The sequence below is a fragment of the Eublepharis macularius genome, chromosome 17, assembly GCF_028583425.1.
Source record: "Eublepharis macularius isolate TG4126 chromosome 17, MPM_Emac_v1.0, whole genome shotgun sequence".
NCBI lineage: Eukaryota > Metazoa > Chordata > Lepidosauria > Squamata > Eublepharidae > Eublepharis > Eublepharis macularius.
Genome location: NC_072806.1, coordinates 43585905 through 43608364, shown reverse-complemented (window position 1 = coordinate 43608364; position 22460 = coordinate 43585905). Strand labels below are relative to the sequence as shown.

The following is a 22460-nucleotide window of genomic DNA, read 5'->3' as shown; positions in this document are numbered from 1 at the left end:
GATGTGGCACAATCCCTGATGAGAGACTCCTAAACAAGTAGCCAGTAGCTGATGGGTCAAGCATGGGTCGGGGGGGGGAGCACAGAACCTGACCTGCTGGGTTGCAAGTTCCTCCAGGGCCACCCTTCTCTTCCCTTCTCATGGATTAGGATGCACTGCAGTATGGAGAGCATATGTGTGTGCTTGTGTCATTGCATTTATAAATATATATAATATATTTATATTATAATATATATATTATATATATATATAATATAATATATAATATAATATAATATAATATAATATAATATATATATTATAAATATATATAATATAAATATAAATATAATAAATTAAATTAAATTAAATTTATCTCATTGCTCTGTAAATAAATTATTTCCATCAGTTTCAGTTAAATCCTGTTTCCTTGCCTTTACTCCCTAAAGTAGTCTCCCTAAATCTTGGACCCTGTAAAGATTCTGGTATGTGCCCTAGTGGTTCCAGTTTGCACTCTTGATGTTTTCAGAGGGATAACTCTTGGAGTCAGAGAATAAATGCAGGAAGCCATTTGGGTCACATGTTTACCTGTATGATCACAAATGATTTTTTCACAGCTTCCACCTCTTCCTGCCCCCAATATCTACTGCAGCTACCTCCAGGTGGGCATGCAGATTAAGAAAAAGCAATTTTTAAGCAGAAGCTTACTACTTTGGTATCTCTGTGTGCCTTGTGACACCATTCTTCATTGGTTGGCTGTGAACATCTCACTGATCTTTCAATCTCTCTGTTTAAAGACAAGTGTCCTGACTGGCTCATCAATGCCCAGCCCAAACCCCTGGACCTAGAAGTGTGAAATTTGGGGAGAACATTCATTTTGTGGTGTAGAGGCTCACTAAGAAGGGATTTTAAGAAATGCACCCCCTAAGGGGGTAAAAAGGGGTAAAATACATTTTCCCATAGGGATACAGCTTCCCTGTGTGGCAGAGAGGCTGCTCATCCCCCTCCCCCCACCAACTGCCCTGAGCCAGGGCACTCAGCCACTTTGCCCTGAGGTCATTTGCATATGCAGCCTTGATTGGTCATCATCCCAACATTCTAAACAGTATGCAGGACACATGCAGTACTCATGACACATTCAATGACTCCCAGTCATTGAACGTGTCCTGAGGTAAAAATACCGCTCTAGGTTTGCCAATCTCCCTGTGGAGTCTGGCTTTCCTGTGTGGCTGGCAGGCTGATGGGTCAGCTGTGGAACTGTGTTCTGAGGTCAAAATTAGGTCAAGGAAACTGCAGACAGTTGAAGAAAGACAATTAAAGACTCCTGAAAAGGGATTTTATATAAAAGTCAGTATGGAAGCTGAGTTTTTAAATGTTCCTGTGAGGATGGTGCACAACCTTTCTAGGGGTCATTTCAATGCAAACCTCTCACATGAACCTGCCGAAGGGCCCACCATACCACCCCTCCCTCTGTCCAACTCCACCTCACACCTTTTGCAGCCATCACCTCTTACTGCCCCCAAGAAGCCTCCTGGCAGACGTTGTGCAAGATATACCAATGGTAAAAGCAACTTAGAGATGCAGCAAAGAAATATGCACATCGTACTCCTGCAGTGCACTGAGCAGCAGTGGGCAAGTACCAGAAAGTCCTGAGTCCAAGGGAAAGGTGACCATCCCTGCAGGCCTGGGCACAGTAGCGACAACCCTAGCAGACATAACAGCCACAATGTACCCTGATATCATCACTATCATGAAGAAGTCCATGGACGGGCTATGCAAGTGTTCCATTCTGACCCCCAAGAATGACAAGGCTGCCATCATTAACGAAACATGACTTAACTCCCTCCAAGGGGCAGAAATGGAGTACAGATCTGTGGTGCAAATGGATGATGCGGTCCACTACCCTGTGGTGTTCCTCAACAAGCTCAAACCTCCTGGCTTCCAAGCCCACAAGCTTTTCACTTTATTTACTGCGCTACAATCTTTTCTTTTTAAAAATCTCTTCGATAAATGTTACATTTCGAAATTCACTTCATCAGTTTTAGGCATCAACATGCTTTGCTTTATTCAACACTTTTGTGAAGCTCGGGTACTATGCTATTATACTACAAATCCAACTAAAAACAAAAACAAGGCAAAAAACCTAGAATAAGACTTAAAGTGCTACAGGAATTAAAAGAGAAAGCGGGATGTGACTTGCCATATTGGGAAACATATTACAAAGCCTGTGTACTGGTATGGATTAAAGAATGGATTTTAATTCAGAATATAAGGCTTTTAAAGTTAGAAGGGCATGATCTTAAATTGAGGTGGCATGCATTCCTCTGGTATCAAAAAGCTGAGATACATAAGTACTTCAAAGATCATGTAATAAGAAAGTCTTTAATGTCAGTGTGGGAGAAATTAAAACTGCAGATTTACAAAAGAATTCCAAAATGGGTGTCATCAGTGGAAGCATTTACCCACCCAAATTTACTAAACTGTGAGAAAATATATAGATATGACTGTCCTAAATTGGCAAATAAGCATATTTCCATATTATTTCCATATTACTTTATGCAGATGATGCAGTGCTCCTCTCGAGGACACCATTTGGACTAAAGAGAGCACTGTGTACACTTACTAACTATTGTCAACAAAATCAGCTGAAGATTAATTATGATAAAACCAAAATAATGGCCTTTGCAGAGAGACCTAGGAGATATTCATGGTATCTAAATGAGACCTGCATAGAACAGGTGCACTGTTATAAATATTTAGGTATGATTATACAGGAGAATGGGAGGAAAAATACACATATAAAATATGTTTCCTCTAAGGCACAAAAGAGTGCTGGGGCGATACAAAATTTTTATTGGTCCAGAGGGGGTTGCAATGTGGAAGCAGCCATTAGATTATTTTCGTGCAAGTCCCTCACGCAGATGTCATATGGCACTCCACTAAGTATTACAGCAAAGAGGACATTGATGGAAAGAACACAGTCCAAATTCCTAAGAGCAGTACTTCAAACACCTAAGAATGTGTCAAATGCAGCTGTAAGACTGGAAGTTGGCATGGTAACGGTGGAAGCTCGATTATGGATAGCAGTTATATTATACTGGCTAAAATTGGCTTCTAACGTAAATGGCCTGGCACATTTAGTTTTGAGGGATAACTTTGTTCCTCCCTGGTTGAGATTGCTGAGGAGCAAATTAGGTCATTATCGTTTCTCCCAACAATATCTATTGTCTATGAATATGGCACAGGCGAGGGTCCTGATTAAACAGAGAATCCTAGATGTGGAAAGGCAACATGACCTGACCAGAGTTGAGAACTATTTATTGGAAAGAAGTATTATGAATAGGGTTGCACCAATGCCCTATATAAATAGCTTGGAGAATCCTGATTATAGAAGAGCTTTTACCCTATTAAGATACGATGTCTTACCCTCTGCTGTCCTGGAAGGCAAATATAAGAAGACACCTTATGAAAAATGTTTGTGCCCATGTGGAGATGGGAGTGTCGAGTCCCTATTACATGTCTTCTTTGAGTGTAAAATATATGATCATATTAAGGAAATATATATCAAACCTATAATTGATGGTCTTCCGGGGAAAGAGAGAAAAAACTATATTACAATTATGTTAGCAGACAGGAATAGGGAAATGACGCTCCAAGTGGCAAAATATGGCTGGATGGTCATTAATAGGAGGAAATCCTGGCTTAGTGTGCAGAATCCTAGATAAGTATTGTTATAATTGGATAATATAAGGTAATTTGAATTTTAGGTATTTATATTATGTAAATTATAGTAAGCTACAATTTTAATGATTGCCTGGATATTTTAAGTTTATATTGTTGCCAAATAATTATGCTTTTAGGACTGATCTATTTTATTTCATTTAAAGATTGGTTTATTAAGTAAATTTCTAAAGGTGGTAATTTGTTGAAATGTGTACCTTTTAAATATTTATTTTAAAATGGCCTGTGTCTCACTGATGTGCAATCATGTAATTTTGAATTGATATATAGATATGAGCAACTGTTAGGAAAAGATGGAAAGCTAAACTCAATAGAGGAATTGAAACAGCAGGATATACATATGGACTGGTGGCTAAGAGCACAAATCGAATCCAGATTTGCCAAAGATAAACCACAAGGATTTTGTATGGAACAGTCTCCCTTTGATAAATTGCTATTGGGGACAAAAGAAAAAATAATTAAGAAATTCGACTTATATCTAACGCAGTTGAAAAGGGAAGATGAAGTAATAAAAGACAACAGGACAAAGTGGGCACAAAATCTGGGGTATGATATAGATCTAGAACAATGGTTACAGATATGGAAGATAACATTAAAATAACAAAGACAGTTTCGTTCAAAGAAAATTTGTATAAAATGTATTATAGGTGGTATGTGGTATGGAGCCCCGTGGCGCAGAGTGGTCAGCCACAGTACTGCAGTCCAAGCTCTGCTCATGACTAGACATGGGCACGAACAGCATTACAAATGGAAAAAACCAACGAACAGGCCACTCGGCTGCTCGTGAACGGGCTGTTCATGAGGTGCCATCCAGTCGAACAGATGGTTAGCGCAAGCCCTGTTCATTGCGCTCGGCCACCATTTGGGAAGCTAGACACTCAGGTGCCTTCAATCAATTGCCTCGGCAATGGAGGGAGGGACTGCCTGAACTCTGTCTGCACTCCCTCTGTTGCCCCGGACACCCAAATCAAAGACCAACTTAGCTTGATGGGCAGGTCTTCCTTCCAAGCATGGAGCTACAAATTGGTTACAATCGTGGAGCAGACACCAGGGGGGAGGGAGGGAAGAGGGGGTGTTCTGTGGCCATGGGAACTCCAATCTCATCCCTGCAAACCCTGTTAGGCAGTTCTGACTGCCAACCACAGATCTCCTGTGTTTCTCAATGAGACCTCTGCTTATAAAATGGCACTGAGCTCCCAGTTCTGGTTTTCACTTTCAGCAAGCAGTGGAGTGGGACAGAGCTGTTGCTAGCTTTTGGGAGAGAGAGAGGGAGAGTGCATTGAAGCTGGACTTTTTTCTGTGTGTGGTGGGTGGAATAAGGAGCTATCCCCTCTGGTTCCAGGGCTACTGCCAGGCCCTGGGGCCAAGCTCAATGGGCACCTCGGCTGAGGGCTCACATTATTATTAGTGCCTGATCTTGTCAGGTATCTGAGAGTGCTGGGCTAGGGCTCTAGCCTCAGCCTCCAATTCCAGGGCTGCTGCCAGGCTCTGGGTCCAAGCTCTGTGGGCACCTTGGCTGAGGGCTCACAGTGTTCTCTCCTTTTCTGTCCTCCTTAATTCTAGTTTGGTGGCACAATGAGTCTTCATGTTGTGGTGGCTATGGATGGTCATGGGATGAAGCGCAAAGGCAGTCCTCCTGGTTTACTTGTGGAAAGCAGTGCTGGGTGTGGCTTGGGGGCAGCAGAGAGTACTCCCACTCCCCCAGATTCACATGTGGGGGCTGTGGAAGAGGCCAAAGAGGTCTTTCCGCTGGGGGGAGAGGATCTCTCTCAACATTTTGAGGAGGAGGAGGGTGACGGATCCCTGGAGGAATGGTTTGTGTTTTATGAAACATCCCTCCCGTCCCCATCCCAAACTCTTGGTGGTGTCCCTGCCTGCAGTCCACCCCTCACTCCGTTGTCTGTGGCCAGCTCCGTAGTGCAGCCTGTAACTGTTCGTCCTCCTTCCCCTGGGACAGTTGGTGGTCCATGTTTCAACGCCTCTGTATGGAGGCACTTTTGGGCCCTTCCTAATTACCCCCGTGTGGTGCAGTGCCACGCCTGTAATGTCCTGGTGCACAGGGGCAAAAACCTGAAGCACCTGTCATCGACGGCCCTTACTAGGCACCTGAAAACGCACCACCCGAGCCTCTGGTCTCCATCCTCACCCAGCGAAACATCCTTTGGGGGGAGAAAGGGGGTGACCAGCTCTTCTGAGCGGGGATCAGTGGGAGGGTCACCGGAATCCACCCCAAGCAAGAATCCTTGCCCTGAAGATGACGCTGGTGAGAGCGGAGCCCTCAGGCAGGCTGCAGGGATTGTTCCCTCAGGGTCTGGGACAGCGCAGCTTAGAACGGCGACATTGCGGGCTCAGGAGGCAGGACTTCGCGTCTTGGCAGACACGATTGCCCTACATGGCTTGCCTCTATCCATTGTGGAGTGAGTGGGCTTCTGCAGGCTACTAAAACATTTTGCCCCTTGGTTCTCCATGCTGTCGCCACGCACCCTTGCCCATCAAGTCCGGTAGATATCTTTTTTTAAAAAAAAACTTTTTACAACTTTATTGTAATGAAAGATTAGTTTTCATCCACATTGACCGTCTGTAGACTTTTGAAAGTAGTAACTGGCATATAAGTAACCAGAGTGTACAATTTATTGGGTGAATCTTCATCCTCATTGCGTTTTCTGGATAAACGCACACGGATGCGGTAAGGAACATTCCTTATTCCTTTTGCCCAGACAGCTTTGTTCAAGTGGGTATCAATGCGTACATTAGGTGTCCCCATCTCCTTCATTGCAAATTTTCGGATTTCCTTGGGAGCCCATGGAGCTCGCTTCTTGAAACCCATGCCATCGATCCGTTTATGAATGTTGATAGTATACTCCCGAGTCCCGAGTGACCACCTCGTTGATGGCGGATCGCCCTTTCTTCTTTTCACCACCTTTCTTTGCAGGGGCCATCCTCTTGGAGACCAGACCAGAAAGCGAGTCCGGCGGGTATCTTGAATGAGGGCTGGCACATTTGGGTCAGGTTTAGCCAGGCCTACTCCCATTGCTAACAGGCTTCTGAGGCCTTGCTAGGCCTTCCTGGCACAGCCAGATCATCATGACACCTCCTTTCTGCAAAGATAAGAAAGTGGGTATTTCTGGTGGCAGCCTCCTTTGGGCACTTGTGCAACAGCTCAGAGGCTGTTGCCCATGTAGTTGAGCCGCACGATGCCCCTATCCATTGCAAACACTGTGCCCTCTGAGCAAGGGGGAATAAGGTCCCTCGACTCATGTCCTTTCTGCAAAGGCAGGAAGGTGGCCGATGTCAGCTGCTGCTGCTGCTGCCCCGTTTCTTTCTCTCCCTCTCTGGAACCACTCTGACCCATCCAAGCAACCTCTCCTGTCCCGTCCATCCCTTCCCTTCTGCAAAGGCAGGGAGATGGGTGATGCTGGTGGCAGCCTCCTTTGGCCAATTGTGCAACAGCTGTTCCACAAAAGCTGTTCAGCAAAAGCAGGAAAGGCTCAGGAGCTGTTCCACAAAAGCAGGAAAGGCTCTCAGTAGTGAGTAGTGCCTGCTCAGGTTAGGTGTCTGAGTGGTGGCGGTAACCGCACTAGCCACCCTCAGTTCTCAGGTTTGTGCGGTTACCCAAGCAATTAAGCATTGTCTCCCAGCTCAGAGAGAGAACCTTTGTATACTCTAAGAAGATCAGAACATTATGCAGAAAGACAACCATGGCAGATATGCTGGGGTATATCTTACAACCAGCATCAATATATAAGAAATAAATTATACTGTACAAAAAACCTGATTTTTAAAAAGTGTGTATTCATTTAGATATTTATACACAGTTTTCTTTCCAATGGGGTATAAGTCCAAAGTGACTTACATCATTCTCCCCTTTCCTTTTTATCCTCACAACAACCCTGTGAGGTAAGAGCAGTCTACACAGGGCTTCCCTTGGGTCTGATCCGGAAACTACAATGGGTCCAGAACGCTGCTGCTCATGTCCTGATGGGTGTTCCATACAGGACACATATTACACCAATCCTACAGCAGATTCACTGGCTCCCCGTGGAATTTCGGATCCATTTCAAGATGTTGGTTTTAACCTTTAAAGCCCTAAATGGATTGGGACCAGCATACCTGAGGGACCATCTCTCCCAGTAGTGCCCCGGAGAGTGCTTCGTTCAGCAGGTAAGAACTAACTGGTGATCCCTAGCCCTAGGGAGGTTTGTTTGGCCTCAACCAGGGCCAGGGCCTTTTTTGGTCCTGGCCCCAACCTGGTGGAACTCTCTGTCTGAGGACACTTGGGCCTGCCAGGATCTTGTATCATTTTGGCGGGCCTGCAAGACAGAGATGTTCCACCAGGCTTATGGTTGAGGCCAGCGCCAGGACCATCATTGAGCCTCCCACAGGTCTCTGGTATTCGAGTATAGCTCGTGTGTCGTCTCTTTGTATGCTGGGGGCAGGAATGTGTATTTTATTTTATTTATTTTTATTTTATCATATTTTTATTCCACCCTCCTCGCTAACTATATCAGGTTTTTGTATATATATAATTTTAATTGCTGTATTTTATTGTGCAATTTGCTATGCAATTGTATTTTATGACTATCATACCCTGTCCTGAGCCCACTTGTTGGGAGGGCGGGTTAAACACCAAATAAACTAAACTAAACAATTGGGCCATGGGCACCCAGCACATTTCCAAGGCAGATGGAGGATTCAAACTGGGTCCTTCTACACCAGGCTGTTTAAATGTTGCCAATGCTAACCATTCATAGACAGAAATGCCTCCAGCTGTCTGGACTTACTGAGGAAGTGTTGATTTCCTGGAAGCCCACCAGGGAAGCCCAGAGCAGTCGGTCAATTTACTGATCCCACTAACAAGGCTGTCCACCATCCTGTTTTAAATGTGTTGTTTTTAATGTACATGAATTGTTAATTGCATTTTAAATATGTTGTTATCCACTCTGAGCCTGCTTGCGGGGGGAGGGGGGTGGAATAGAAATCTGAAATAAATAAATAAATAAATAAATAAATAAATGGCTGTGGCCCTACAGGCAGAGGCACCATTTTCATAAATTAATGCATTTTCCCTTCTGTAACAGTCTTTGAAAATTAAAGGCATGAAAAATTGACCTTCAAGATATGTGTTCTTTCTCTCTCTCTTTTTAAAGATTTTATTGAATGGGTTAACATACAACACAATACACAATACATAGTCATTTACCATTATAATTAAAGTATATGCCCCCCATCCCTTCCCCCTCCCCTTTTCCCTTTTTGACTTCCAACAGCACTAAAACCCCTTAATTTCTTGTCCTTATCTCTAGTTACTCTATAGTCCCTATTTATCATAGGTAAAGTCGATGTTCTTTCTCATAGCTCATCTCACTTAGTAGTTATTTAAAGTCCACAGTTGTCCTCTCACATCCCATTTATTTTCCACATAGTCCTTAAGCTTCTTCCAGTCAGTTAAAAATTCGTTTGGATTCTGCTCTCTCAGGGCCAAGCTACACATGACGAATGACACTTGAATGGCAAGTGTATTTCTCCCTGTTCACTTGCCCTCCACTCAATCCACTTGCCATTCAAGTGTCATTTGTCATGTGTAGCTTGGCCCTCAGTTTCCTTGTCAATTTGTCCATTTCTGCCATGTACAACAGCTTTTCGATCCACTCCTCAACTTCTGGTATATCTTCTTGTTTCCAGTATTGTGCATACAAAATTCTTGCTGCAACGGTCATATAGTATAACAGAGTTCTATCCCTTATGCTAACTTCTTGCATATTCAGTCCTAACAGCAACATCTCCGGACTCTTCGGTAAATTACATTTCATAATTAGCAGTATTTCTCCATAAATCTTAGACCAAAACGTTTTGGCCTTTTCACAGGTCCACCACATATGATAAAAAGAGCCCTCATGTTTTCTACATTTCCAACATTTATTTGATATTTCACTATCTGCATTTGCTAATTTTTTCAGTGTTAAATACCACCTATAAATCATCTTATATCCATTTTCTTTCAAATTGTTACATGTGGATATCTTCAAAGTATTTCTCCACAAAAATTCCCAGCTTTGCATTGTAACATCTTTATTAAAATTTATTGCCCATTTCACCATTTGTGTTTTAACTGCCTCATCCTGTGTATACCTTGTCAGCAGAATTTTATACAGTTTAGAAATCATTTTCGCTTCTTCATCAAACAGAATCTCTTCTAGTTCTGTATCTTTATTCTAAAACCTACGTTTCTTTTGTCAGTTTCAAATATATCCTTAATTTGCCTATATTGTAACCAACCATACTCAAATGGTAACTCATTTTTACCTTTTATCTTGAGGGTGTCTTTCTCTCCACTCAATAATTCCTTGTAAGTTAATCAATCTTCCCCTCTATAATACGTATTTGGGTTCACCACTTCCGCCGGTACAATCCACATAGGTCTTTTTTCACGCAAAAACTTCTTATATTTTTGCCAAATCATAAAGATATCCCTTCTCACAAAATGATGCTGAAACATACCATCCATTTTGTATTTCTCATACCATAGATACGCATGCCAACCAAACAAGTTATTGAACCCTTCTAAAGCTAATAATTTTAGATTAAATAATTTAACCCATTCTTTCAGCCAGACCAAACAAATTGCTTCATAGTACAGTCTCAAATTTGGTAACTGCAGGCCTCCCCTCTCTTTTGCGTCACACAGTACCTTCATCTTAATTCTCGGTTTTCTCCCAGCCCAGATAAAGTCTGAAATTCTTCTTTGCCATCTGTCAAAATGCTTCATTTCTTTAACAATTGGAATCGTTTGGAGCAGAAACTTCAATCTCAGTAATACATTTATTTTAACAACTGAGATACGTCCTAACAATGACAGATTCAATTTGTTCCATTTCAACAGATCTCTCTCTATTTGTGACCACAATTTTTCATAATTATTTTTAAATAGATCTATATTCTTAGCTGATACTTCTATCCCCAGGTATTTCGTTTTCTGAACCACTTCACACTTTGAAACATTCATTAATTGTTCTTGTTTCTTTTTTGTCATATTTTTACAGAGCAATTTCGACTTTGATCTATTAATAGTAAATCCTGCCAGATCTCCAAACTCGTTAACTTTATCTAACAATATTGATAATGTCTGGATTGGATCTTCTACTATAAACATTACATCGTCTGCAAACGCTCTGAACTTATAAGAAAACCCTTTGAATTTTATACCCTTAATATTGTCATCATCTCTTATTTGCCTCAAAAGTATTTCCAACACCATAATAAATAATAATGGTGAAAATGGACATCCTTGTCTTGTACCTTTTCTTACCTCAAATTTTTCTGTCAAGTCACCATTTACCACTAATGACGCATTTTGTTCAGAATATATAGCTTTCACTGCATTAATAAAATCTTGTCCCATATCCATCTTTTCCATCGTCAAGAACATAAACTCCCAATTCAAATTGTCAAAGGCTTTCTCAGCATCAGCAAAGAACAAGCCTACTTCTTTTTCTGGATGCTTATCATAATATTCAATGGCATCCAACACCACTCTCAGATTATCCCTCATTTGTCTATTCGGTAAAAATCCGGCCTGTTCCTCCCCTACAAATTGCATTAGAAATTTCTTAAGCCTTTCCGCTATAATTCTTGCAAAAATTTTGTAGTCATTGTTTAATAGAGATATCGGCCTGTAACTTTTAACATTTAATAAATCTTGTGACTCTTTTGGAATCAGTGAGATATTTGCTTCATTCCAAGTCTTCAGGAGATTTTTCTTCGTCATAATTTCATTCAACAACTTTTGTAGAGGCTGCACCAAGTCTTTTTTCATTACTTTATAAAATTTTGCTGAAATTCCATCCGGACCCGGTGCTTTCCCTATTTTAGTTGATTCTATAGCATCTAAAATTTCTCCTTCTGTTACTGGAACATTCAAGGCCTCTCTCATTGTCCTTGGAATCTTTGGTAATTTTGCTCTTTCCAAATATGCTTCTATTTTGTCTAAATCTATCATTTCCTTTTGGAATAGTTTTGCATAATATTTATAAAAAGCTCTTTTTATCCCTTAGTGGTCCATTATTTCTGTTCCTTCTTCTAATATCTTCCCTACAACTCTTTTTTCCCTTTTCTTTTTCAATTGCCAGGCTAAATATTTCCCTGGCTTGTTGGATCCCTCAAAGGATTTTTGCTGCAGAGATTTTAAATGCCATTCTAACTCTTTATTTGATAATTTGAACTGGGACTTTATGTTTGCCACCATGGAACAGCTACAAATGGGGGAAAGATTCATAAGAGCAGTGAAAGAAATTTACAGGGACCAGAGTGCAGCAATTGTGGTGAATGATGAGGTGACTAAGAAATTGATTATAGGCAAAGGAACAAGACAAGGTTGCCCATTGTCTCCACTGTTGTTTATTTTGGTTCTGGAGATATTGATGATACAGATTCGAGAAGAAGATGCAATCCATGGAATAAAAATAAAAGAGTGTTCCTATAAGGTCAGAGCATTTGTGGATGACATAATGTTAATTGTGGAAGATCCAATTGAGAATGTGCCAAAGGTAATAGAGAAAATTAAGGAGTTTGGAGATTTGGCAGGATTCTATGTAAATAAAAAGAAGTCAAAGATACTATGTAAAAATATGACTAAATAAAAACAACAGCAATTAACAGAGATAACAGACTGTGAAGTAACAAATAAGGTGAAATATCTGGGAATTGAATTGACTGCAAAGAACATAGACTTATTCAAGAATAACTATGAGAAACTGTGGACTCAAATAGAGCGAGATTTGATTAAATGGAATAGACTGAATTTGTCATGGTTGGGAAGGATTGCAGTAGTTAAGATGAATGTGTTACCAAGTGTGATGTTTCTGTTACAAACAATACCAATTATTCGGGATTCTAAGCAATTTGAAAAATGGCAGAGGAAAATATCAGATTTTGTTTGGGCAGGCAAGAAACCTCGAGTGAAAATGAAAGTATTGCAGGATTCAAAGGAGAGAGGTGGAATGCAGCTGCCCAACTTAAGACTTTACCATGATGCAATTTGTTTAGTGTGGTTGAAAGACTGGATGAAGTTGAAAAACCGCAAACAAATGGCCTTAGAGGGATACAAAAAATATTTGGATGGCTCGCATATTTGTGGTATGACAAAGTAAAAGCAGACTCTATGTTTTTACACCATTATATTCGGAGAAGCCTCTTTACAATTTGGAAGAAGTATAAAAATTACCTACCGGATGGAATCCCTTCCTGGGTGGTTCCATATGAAGTATTAGATCCGAGAACTGTCGATAACGAACAAGTGTTTAACGTATAAGGAGATAACATGAACAGAATTCTCTAAACTAAGAATTAAGATGCAGGAGGAGTTGTCTCCAAGTTATGACTGGTTTCAATATGGACAGATTAGAGATCTTTATAACTCGGACTGTGTGAAGGGAGGGATAAGAATGGAGAATTCGGAATTAGAGGAGGTAATTTTGCAAGAGGATAAAAAGGAAATCTCTAAGACTTACAAAGTGTTGTTAAAATGGTTTACAGAAGATGAGACAGTTAAAGTTCAAATGGTGAAGTGGGCAATACATTTTAATAAAGAGATAACAATGGAGGCGTGGGAATACCTGTGGAAAAATACGTTGAAGATTACAACATGCACCAATATTAAAGAGAATGTCTACAAAATGATTTATAGCTGGTATTTGACACCAAAGAAAATTGCGCTAGGGAATGCGAATATGTCTAATAAATGCTGGAAATGTAAAAAGCATGAAGGATCTTTGTATCACATGTGGTGGACTTGTGAGGTAGCTAAGCAGTACTGGGGAAAAATAATAGAAGTAATAAGTGAGATTCTACAATTTCAAGTTAATAAGAACCCAGAACTGCTGCTACTGAACTTGGGAATGGAAGATATTCCAGCACAATATAGGACATTGTTATTTTATATGACAACAGCGGCCAGACTTTTATATGCGCAAAAATGGAAAGTACAAGAAGTGCCAACTATTGAGGACTGGATTTACAAATTGCTGTACATGGCAGAAATGGACAAAATGACAAGGAAATTGAGAGATCTCGATCCAGGACAGTTTAACATGGATAGGGAGAAGCTGAAACAATATCTGGGGAAAAAATGGGAGGTGGGAGGAGAACTGTGGCAGTTTGAAAATTACTGAAATACAATAAAAGAGGAGAGAAGTAACTTTACCGGGGGGAGGGAATTTAAACAAGAAGTTCTAAGCAATTATTTTACTTGATTACCAAATATAGTATTAAATAATAGAGGTATTATTATAAGAATTATAAGAATATAAGTTAACTAAATATATTTCTGGCAGATAACTGTATAATAGATAAATTATATTCTAAATAGATTTAATATAAGAAATGTGGAAAAGGGAAAGAAGTATATAGTAACATATAGAATACAAGTTAAATTGATTGATTTATATTGAATGTATACAGTGTCATAGAAGCATTTAGAAGTATGTGGAGTACGGGTCAAATTGGTTGACCCATATTGATGAGAATAGGGCGAGTAAGTAAGAGAATAGTAAATGGATAAAATGTTATATTACTAAAGAATATATGCTAGGAATGTAATAGCTAGTCTTATAAGGTAAAAGGGGAAGGGAATAAAGGTAGCATTGTGTTATAATATAATATATAAGCTTAGAAGAGAATGAAAGTGTAGGTTTAATAGTATAAAGTAAGTTTGTTGTGAGTAAGAAAAAAGATAGATAAGGGGTTGGAAAACTGTTGGAAGTCAACAAAAGGGGGGGAAAGGGAGGGGGTTGGAATTGAAAGTATTTAAAGGGAAATGACTGTATTGAATATTTACATAATTTCTAATCCAATAAAAAAAATCTAACTCTTTATTTGCAAAAATTCTTGATTGTTCTTGTAGTATCGTTATTTCCTGGATTATTGATTTCTTCCCTGGTCTTTTCTGTAGATCTTTCTCTTTTTTGGAAATTTTCTCTTGTATCTCCTGGAGTTGCTTAGCTTTTCTTTTCTTTTCCCTGCTGTTCAATGTGATCAGGATCCCTCTCATCACAGCTTTATAGGCGTCCCACACCATATGTCTTGGGACTTCCTGACCAGCAATCAGTTGAAAAAAGTCCTTTGTCTCTTTTTGAACTATTTCAATGTTCTCTTGACTCTGCAAAAGATCTTCATTTAATCTCCATCTAAATTTCCTGACTCCTGTCGCGATTGTCCACATCATTGGATTATGATCCGAACTCACCCTTGGCGTTATTTCTATTTTCTATGTAAGCAAATTTAAGTCCTTTGTTGCCCAAATCATATCAGTTCTTGAAAATGACTGGTGTCTTGTCGAATAAAATGTAAAATCTTTTATTTTAGAGTTCCAAAGGTGGAACTCAGATATGTGTTCTTTCTCTACCTTGGTTCAGATATCCTTGCTCCATTCCTTTTCAAACAAATGTGCTCCCATTGGCCTCCAACATGTGACTCTAATGAAGAATGCTTATATGAACATCCTGCTGAACTTACCTTGCTCAAAAATGCCTCAATTACTAATAATTATAATCCTACTATATAAAAGGCAAGTCGTATTGGTGACAACTCACTTTTAATCCTCATGCAGGCACATTGCTGATTCCTCTGGCCTTGATGCTGCTGCAAAGCACCCACTTGCCCCTGGGAAGGGGCCCACCAAATCGATGGCCTAAGCACTCCTCCCCACACTTCCCTTCATTGCCCTCCCACTCTGGCCTTGGGGACACTGCAAAGCACCTGCTTGCAATCGGGCGGGGGCCCGCTGATCAGTTTTCTAGAGCTCGTTTTATTTTTTCTTTCTTTTTTCTTTCTTTCTTTCTTTTTTTAATATATTTTCTGGCATTCTTTCTTTTTAATAATAACAACTAAATGTTCCCCAATGAAATTTATCATCAGCATAGCACTTTGCACAAGAGATTTACTACAGGGCTGTCAGGTCTGACTATGTTTCTCATGTGATCTAACCAAAGAGACTCCATTTTAATCCTGTCAGTGTTTTAAGCTCTTCTTTTGCAGGTGACAAGCAGTCCAGTAACAGTTATCTTCAAGAAGAGGAATGTTATGACTACAACCTTTCCAGCCTTGGGAAAGTTTCACTCTCTCAGCTTCAAGCCGTTTGTTTTGAGAACTATGGGGGGAGGATGGGACTTGCTAAGCTATGCTATTCTGTATCTTAACCATTGCCTGTCATTCGTAACAATACTCGTGTACCAGCCAAGATATTGCATCTTGGTCAGTGGACTACAATGGTTGTTTATATTCAGTAAAGTCTTTTGGAACCAATGGACTCATGTCTAATTGCAAGAGATAGGCTGGATTGCAACTTTTAGTAAGCCACAGTCTGACATTTTGTTATGAATCACATCTGTTCCAATGCCTAAACTGGGGCAGACGGATACCAAGGCTGCGTCCAGCAGGGACCATTTGTTTGATCCTTATACCTCCCCTGGTTTGGAAGGATTGGAACCTCCACGACCCGTTCAGGGAGGAATGGAGTCCAGATGTACTGCGCTGTATACCCTCGCACCAGATACTAGGCCTCGGGCGACGGCTTCCTATGCAGAATATATGGAAACTATCCAAGTTCCCAATGAACCTCCTCAGGAGTATTCGGAAGCGGTGGGTGCCACGGCAGCCCCAGGACATGTACAAATGTTCGAGGAGAGACTTTGTAGTATGGAGGAGAGCTTAGCACATGCTGTTCACCTGCTCTCTGTACTCATTGTCAGAGGATCAGATGAAGGTCCCTCACAGGGAGAGGGCACCAGCAGCCGAGTTGTTGGCCAAGGACTGGTGACCCTGCAGGCTATTGTCCCGGGACCACATAACTTCCCAAGGGAGCAACCGCTCGTACTAATAGACGATCTGCAATGACCGGTGCAGCCACCGGAACAGCCTCAGGAGCCAGCAGATGAGAGACCGGAGGAATTACCCCCTGATGTGCCGGCAGGGCTTCCAGGAGGAGAGGAAGAGGCACCGCAAGAGCAGCCACAAGAACAACCGCAGGAGCAGCCACAAGAACAGCCGCTGGAGCTCCCGGTCCTCCCAGGAGAACCACCTCTACAGCCGCAGGAGGAGGCTCCGGTACTCCCGCTGACACTGCCACCTCAAGGGCCACTGCTTCTCCCACGACTTCCAGCGCCTAGGTTACCTCCACCGCTAAGTCCAAGAGGTCCACCTCCGCAAGGCCCTCCAGCTCCGCGACCGCTGAGACCGCAACTGAGGCCGCAAGGTCTCCCAATACCGAGGCTCCAAGGGATTCCGCAGCTGAGGCCCCAGTACCCGCCGATACAACCGCCCCTGCACCAACCTGACTGGCAGCCAAGGCAGGAACTGGTGCCTGTGCCTTACTACCCACTTCCAGCACCGATAGCCAGACCTCAAGATTTACCGATGGGATGGGTAAAATTGGAAGCTACTTTCAACGGAGACCCTTCAAAGTTGGGATTTTTTTTAGTACAAGCACTGCAATTCTTCAGTCGTTGGGGACATTTTGTCACAGGCTGGGCCAGCCCAAGCAGGGTGGTTCAAGTCCAAACCTTAATGGCAGAGTCTGAGGGGAGTTCCAAGAGCAAAAGCCAGGTCAAACCGGTGGTCAGAGCACAAGATAACGCCAGGAGTGAGTCCAGAGTCCAAGAGCAAGGTCAGGTGCAATCCAAGGTCATTTACCGGTAGTGTCAGGTCCAAAAGCAGGCACAGGCACAGGCACGGGCAAGGTTCACAGAACACGGAGTGGTTGCAGGCAATAGACACGTTGCTTCCACGCCCGGCAGTTCCTCCAGACTGGCTCTTATAGCCAGGCGTGGTTTTCAGCCAGCTGCTGGGGCTCCATCCTGACACTACTCATCATCACTCTCCAGCAGCTGGCGTTGGCTCAAGAGGCGAGCACTGCGCCGTCTCTCCTGCAGTTCCAGTCTCTGGCGCTGCCTGCGGCGTTCCTTGGGCGTGGGTGAGCCTGGGGGGGGTGGAGGCTCTTGGCTGCGCTGCACCTGTAGAAGTCCCTGGCTGAGCTTCCCCTGTGGTGTAGGGGCTAGAGGGTGCTGGTGTCTCAGCTGCTGGCTGCAAGCTCTGATCAGCCAGCAGCTGTTGCTCCTGATTGCTGGCTTCTGCTGAATCAGGGCTAGGGCTGGCTACACAGGGCTCCTCTTCTCCTGAGGAGTCCTGGCTGGCTACACGAGGCTCCTCTCCTCCAGAGGAGACCTCACTCTCAGACTGGGCCATGACACCATCCCCCCTCCCAAGGCCCTCCCTCCTCTGTGGTCCAGGCAGCCCCGGTTTCTGCGGATAGGCCTGATGGAATTGTCGGACTAGGCGGGGGGCATGGATGTTCACAGCAGGCTCCCAAGAGCGGTCCTCCGGCCCATACCCCTTCCAGTCCACCAAGTACTGTACTTGCCCCCGCCGGCGACGGGAGTCTAGAATCTAGGCAACCTCATATTCTTCGTGCCCCTTGATGGTAATTGGAGGCGGAGGGGGCAGTGGCCCGGGATGGTGCAGGTCTGGCGGTGAAGCTGGGACTAGAAGGGACCGGTGAAACACAGGATGGATTGGGAGGGTTGGTGGTAGTTGCAGGCGATAGGCCACAGGATTCACCTGGTCTGTGATTACGAAGGGTCCGAGGAACCGGGCATTCAGCTTTTTGGAGGGCCGTTGGCTGCGGATATGGCGGGTGGATAACCAGACCTGATCGCCCACGGACAGGGGAACACCAGGTTGCCGTTTCCGATCCGCGGCCTCCTTGTAGCTTTCCTTGGCAAGCTGGAGTTGCTCCCGTAACAGCTCATGCATGGATTGGAGTTCTTGGAGGTGATCATCAGCGGCTGGGATTCCCGACAAGGTTGCTGCGGTAGGGAAGAAACGAGGGTGGTGACCATAGTTTGCCATGAAGGGGGTCTGCTGGGTGGAGGAATGCACTGCATTATTATATGCAAACTCGGCCAAAGGCAGTAGAGCTAGCCAGTCATCCTGTTGATGGTTTGTGTAGCATCTCAGATACTGCTCCAGGGTCGCATTGGTGCGCTCTGTCTGCCCGTCAGATTGGGGGTGGTGTGCTGAGGATAGGTGAACTTGGGTGCCAAGGAGGGAGTGCAGGGCCCGCCAGAACCGAGAGGTGAATTGAACTCCCCGATCAGAAATTATATGATCTGGACGTCCGTGGAGTTGAAAGACATGCTGAAGGTACAGGTGTGCTGTTTCCTGAGCAGTGGGGGGTCCAGAACAGGGAATGAAATGAGCCATCTTTGTGAACAAGTCCACCACCACTAGGATGCAGGTGTGGCCTTTGGAGCAGGGCAGGTCTGTAATGAAATCCATGGAAATAGTCCTCCATGGGCCAGTGGGTGTGGGGAGTGGATGCAAGAGACCAGAAGGTTTGCCGGGGACGTCTTTGGCCCGTCTACATGTTTCACAGGCTGCCACATACCGGGCCACATCCGATTGCACCCGGGGCCACCAGAAGTCACGGGTCAAGAGGTGGGTTGTCTTGTGGCGGCCGAAGTGCCCGGCAGGTCTAGAATCGTGGACCAGCTGCAGTACCTTTGTTCGTAATGAGCCTGGGGGTACATAAATCCGGCCTCGGTGGGTCAGTAGCCCCTCTTCCTCTGCAAATTCATCTGCCTGGGGCTGGGGAGACCCCCGGACGTTCTGGAGATATTTCTGGGCAACTGGGTCCAGTAACTGTTGAGTCTGTATCTCCTCCACCAGCCCCGGAGGGGGTTGCGTGGCAGCGAAAGTTTCTGGAGCCAGGATGGTCATCGGAGGTGGTTCCAGGTCGGGGGATGTGTTGTACTCCGGCTTCCGGGACAGAGCATCGGCCTTCTTATTCTGGGAGCTGGGAACGTAGGTGATCCTGAAATCAAAACGGGAGAAGAACAACGACCAGCGAATCTGTCTCTGGTTGAGGCGGCGGGCAGTTTGGAGATGTTCAAGGTTCCGGTGGTCAGTGAGCACTTGGACTGGGTACTGAGCCCCCTCCAGATGATGCCGCCAAACCTCGAAGGCTGCCTTTATTGCCAGCAGCTCCCGCTCCCAGATGGTGTAGTTCCTTTCGGCAGGGGTCAGCTGGCGAGAGTAGTAAGCGCAAGGCTGTGGAGTGCTGGAGGGGGTTGCCCGTTGGGAGAGCACTGCTCCGATGGCGGTGCTGGAGGCATCTGCTTCGACTAGAAAGGGTAGCTGGGGATCCGGGTATCGCAGGACTGGTTGCGTGGTGAAGCGAGTCTTTAGGGTCAGGAATGCCTCGCTGGCTTCCGGGGTCCAACGGAAAGGTTCTCGAGGCCGGAGAAGTCGAGTGAGAGGGACGGCTATGGATGCAAACTGGGGGATGAATTGCAGGTAGTAATTGGCAAACCTCAGAAACCGCTGTACATCCTTCCGAGAACGGGGGGCTTGCCAAGTCTGTACAGCCTCGACTTTAGCTGGGTCCATTCGGATTCCGTGGGGTGATAATACATGGCCAAGGAATTCCACAGTAGGCCGGTGGAATGCACACTTTTCCAATTTGGCGAACAGGCCATGCTGCCGGAGTCTTTGCAGCACCGTGTGCACATGCCGAGTATGTTGCGACGCGTCACGTGAATAAATTAATATGTCATCCAGATAAACGATGACGAACTGATCCAGGATATCTCGAAAGATGTCGTTCATCAGTCTCTGGAACACAGCTGGTGCATTAGTCAGGCCAAAGGGCATTACCAGATACTCGTATTGCCCATATCTGGTACTGAAGGCGGTTTTCCATTCATCACCTTCCCGGATGCGCACTAGGTTGTAGGCTCCCCTGAGATCCAGCTTGGTGTAGATCTGGGCTCCTTTGACTTGCTCCAAGAGGTCAGGGATCAGAGGCAGCGGATACCGGTCTCGGATGGAGATTTTGTTCAGGGCCCGGTAATCATTACACAGCCGGAGTTCCCCGTTTTTCTTTTTAACGAAGAGGACTGGGGCAGAGGTAGGTGAGGTAGAGGGGCGGATGAACCCTCGCCGCAGGTTGGTGGTGAGAAAGTCCCGGAGTGCTGCCAACTCTGGCTCAGACAACGAGTACAGGCGTCCCACCGGCAGAGGGGCGCCGGGAATCAAGTCAATGGTGCAGTCATATGGCCGATGAGGGGGGAGTTGGTCTGCTCCTTTTTCCTCGAACACATCTCTCAGATCCACGTATTCCTCTGGCAGTGCCGAAACCTCCGGTGCAGCGGCCACCATAGGCCTTGGGCACGGATTTTCATGTGGGCATGGTTCCCGGAAACGAAGGTCTAACTGGCCCCACCGAACAATCGGATCATGGCGGCAGAGCCAGGAAAGTCCCAAGACCAGCGGAAACTGGGGAATGCCCACCACATCAAAACAGAGCCGCTCCTGGTGCCGCTGGATCTGCAACAGGAGGTCCTGGGTTTCCTCAACCACTGGCCCAGAACGCAGGGGCCGCCCATCGATGGCCTCAACAACAGTGGGATTCTTCTTTGCCCGCAAGGGAATCTGGTGTTGTGCAGCGAACTTGGCGTCCATGAAGCAGCGGGAGGCCCCCGAGTCTATCATGGCATACACGAATAGCCAACGTCCATCAGGCAGGCACAACTTGACTGGCACGAGGAATGGTTCTGGGGGGTCACCGGAGGCACTGGCTGTTCCCACAAGTGGTTTAGGGTGCGCCGACTCCAGGCTTATGGCTAGGGTCCTTCTTTTGGCAGGGCAGCCATCAGCATAATGGCCCACCCCACCACAATACCAGCAGAGGTTGTGGTTTCGGCGCCTCTCCTTTTCCTCTGGGGGCAAGCGGTTACAAGGTACCCCCACTGGCATGGGCTCAGCTGGCTTTTCAGGCAAGGACCAGGGTGGGGGTGGATGCCTTAGCGCACGCGCTTGTCTCCGGCTCTCCAGCCGTCCATCTATGTGGAGACATAGAAGAATGAGCGCTTGCAGTCCTCCTGGCCGTTCGGATCGGGCCACTTCATCCAACACTTCATCAGACAGCCCTTCCAGGTACTGGTCAACCAGGGCCGCTTCATTCCAGTCCAAGTCCTGTGCCAGTAACTGAAATTCGGTGGTATATTGGGCTACAGTCCCATCCCCCTGGGTGAGGGCACGGATCCTCTGGTTAGCTTTGATGGCTTTCAGGGGGTTAGCAAAGGCAGCAGTGATGTGAGCCACAAAGCTTGGAAAATCCCCTAGCAGAGGGGATTTGGCCAGTAACAAGGGTGTGGCCCATCTTGCTGCCTGCCCCTTTAACAGACTGAGGATGAAGCAGACTTTGACTTTATCCGTGGGGAAGTCTCTGGCCCGGAGTTCAATTTATAGCTGGCATTGGGCGAGAAATGCTGGGAATTCCTCCACATCACCCTCAAAGCTGTCAGGAGGCTTCACTGGGCACTTTACAGGCAGAGGTGCAGCAGGTGCAGCAATCTGCTGCTGCAGAGTCACCAGTGCTTGAGTTAGTTGCAGTACCTGGTCCTGCAGCAGTGCCAGGCTCCCCGGGGTGGGCGTTGCCGCATCCATGCCGGGAAGTTTGGGTGGAAGCAATCTGTCACGGGCTGGGCCAGCCCAAGCAGGGTGGTTCAAGTCCAAACCTTAATGGCAGAGTCTGAGGGGAGTTCCAAGAGCAAAAGCCAGGTCAAACCGGTGGTCAGAGCACAAGATAACGCCAGGAGTGAGTCCAGAGTCCAAGAGCAAGGTCAGGTGCAATCCAAGGTCATTTACCGGTAGTGTCAGGTCCAAAAGCAGGCACAGGCACAGGCACG

General features: G+C 45.0%; 1 pseudogene; it reads right to left on the bottom strand.

Annotated features, from left to right (window-relative positions):
- Nucleotides 1–6245: 6245 nt before the first annotated feature.
- LOC129344824 (60S ribosomal protein L31-like) lies at nt 6246–6668 on the bottom strand (annotated as a pseudogene).
- Between the last annotated feature and the right edge of the window lie 15792 nt (nt 6669–22460).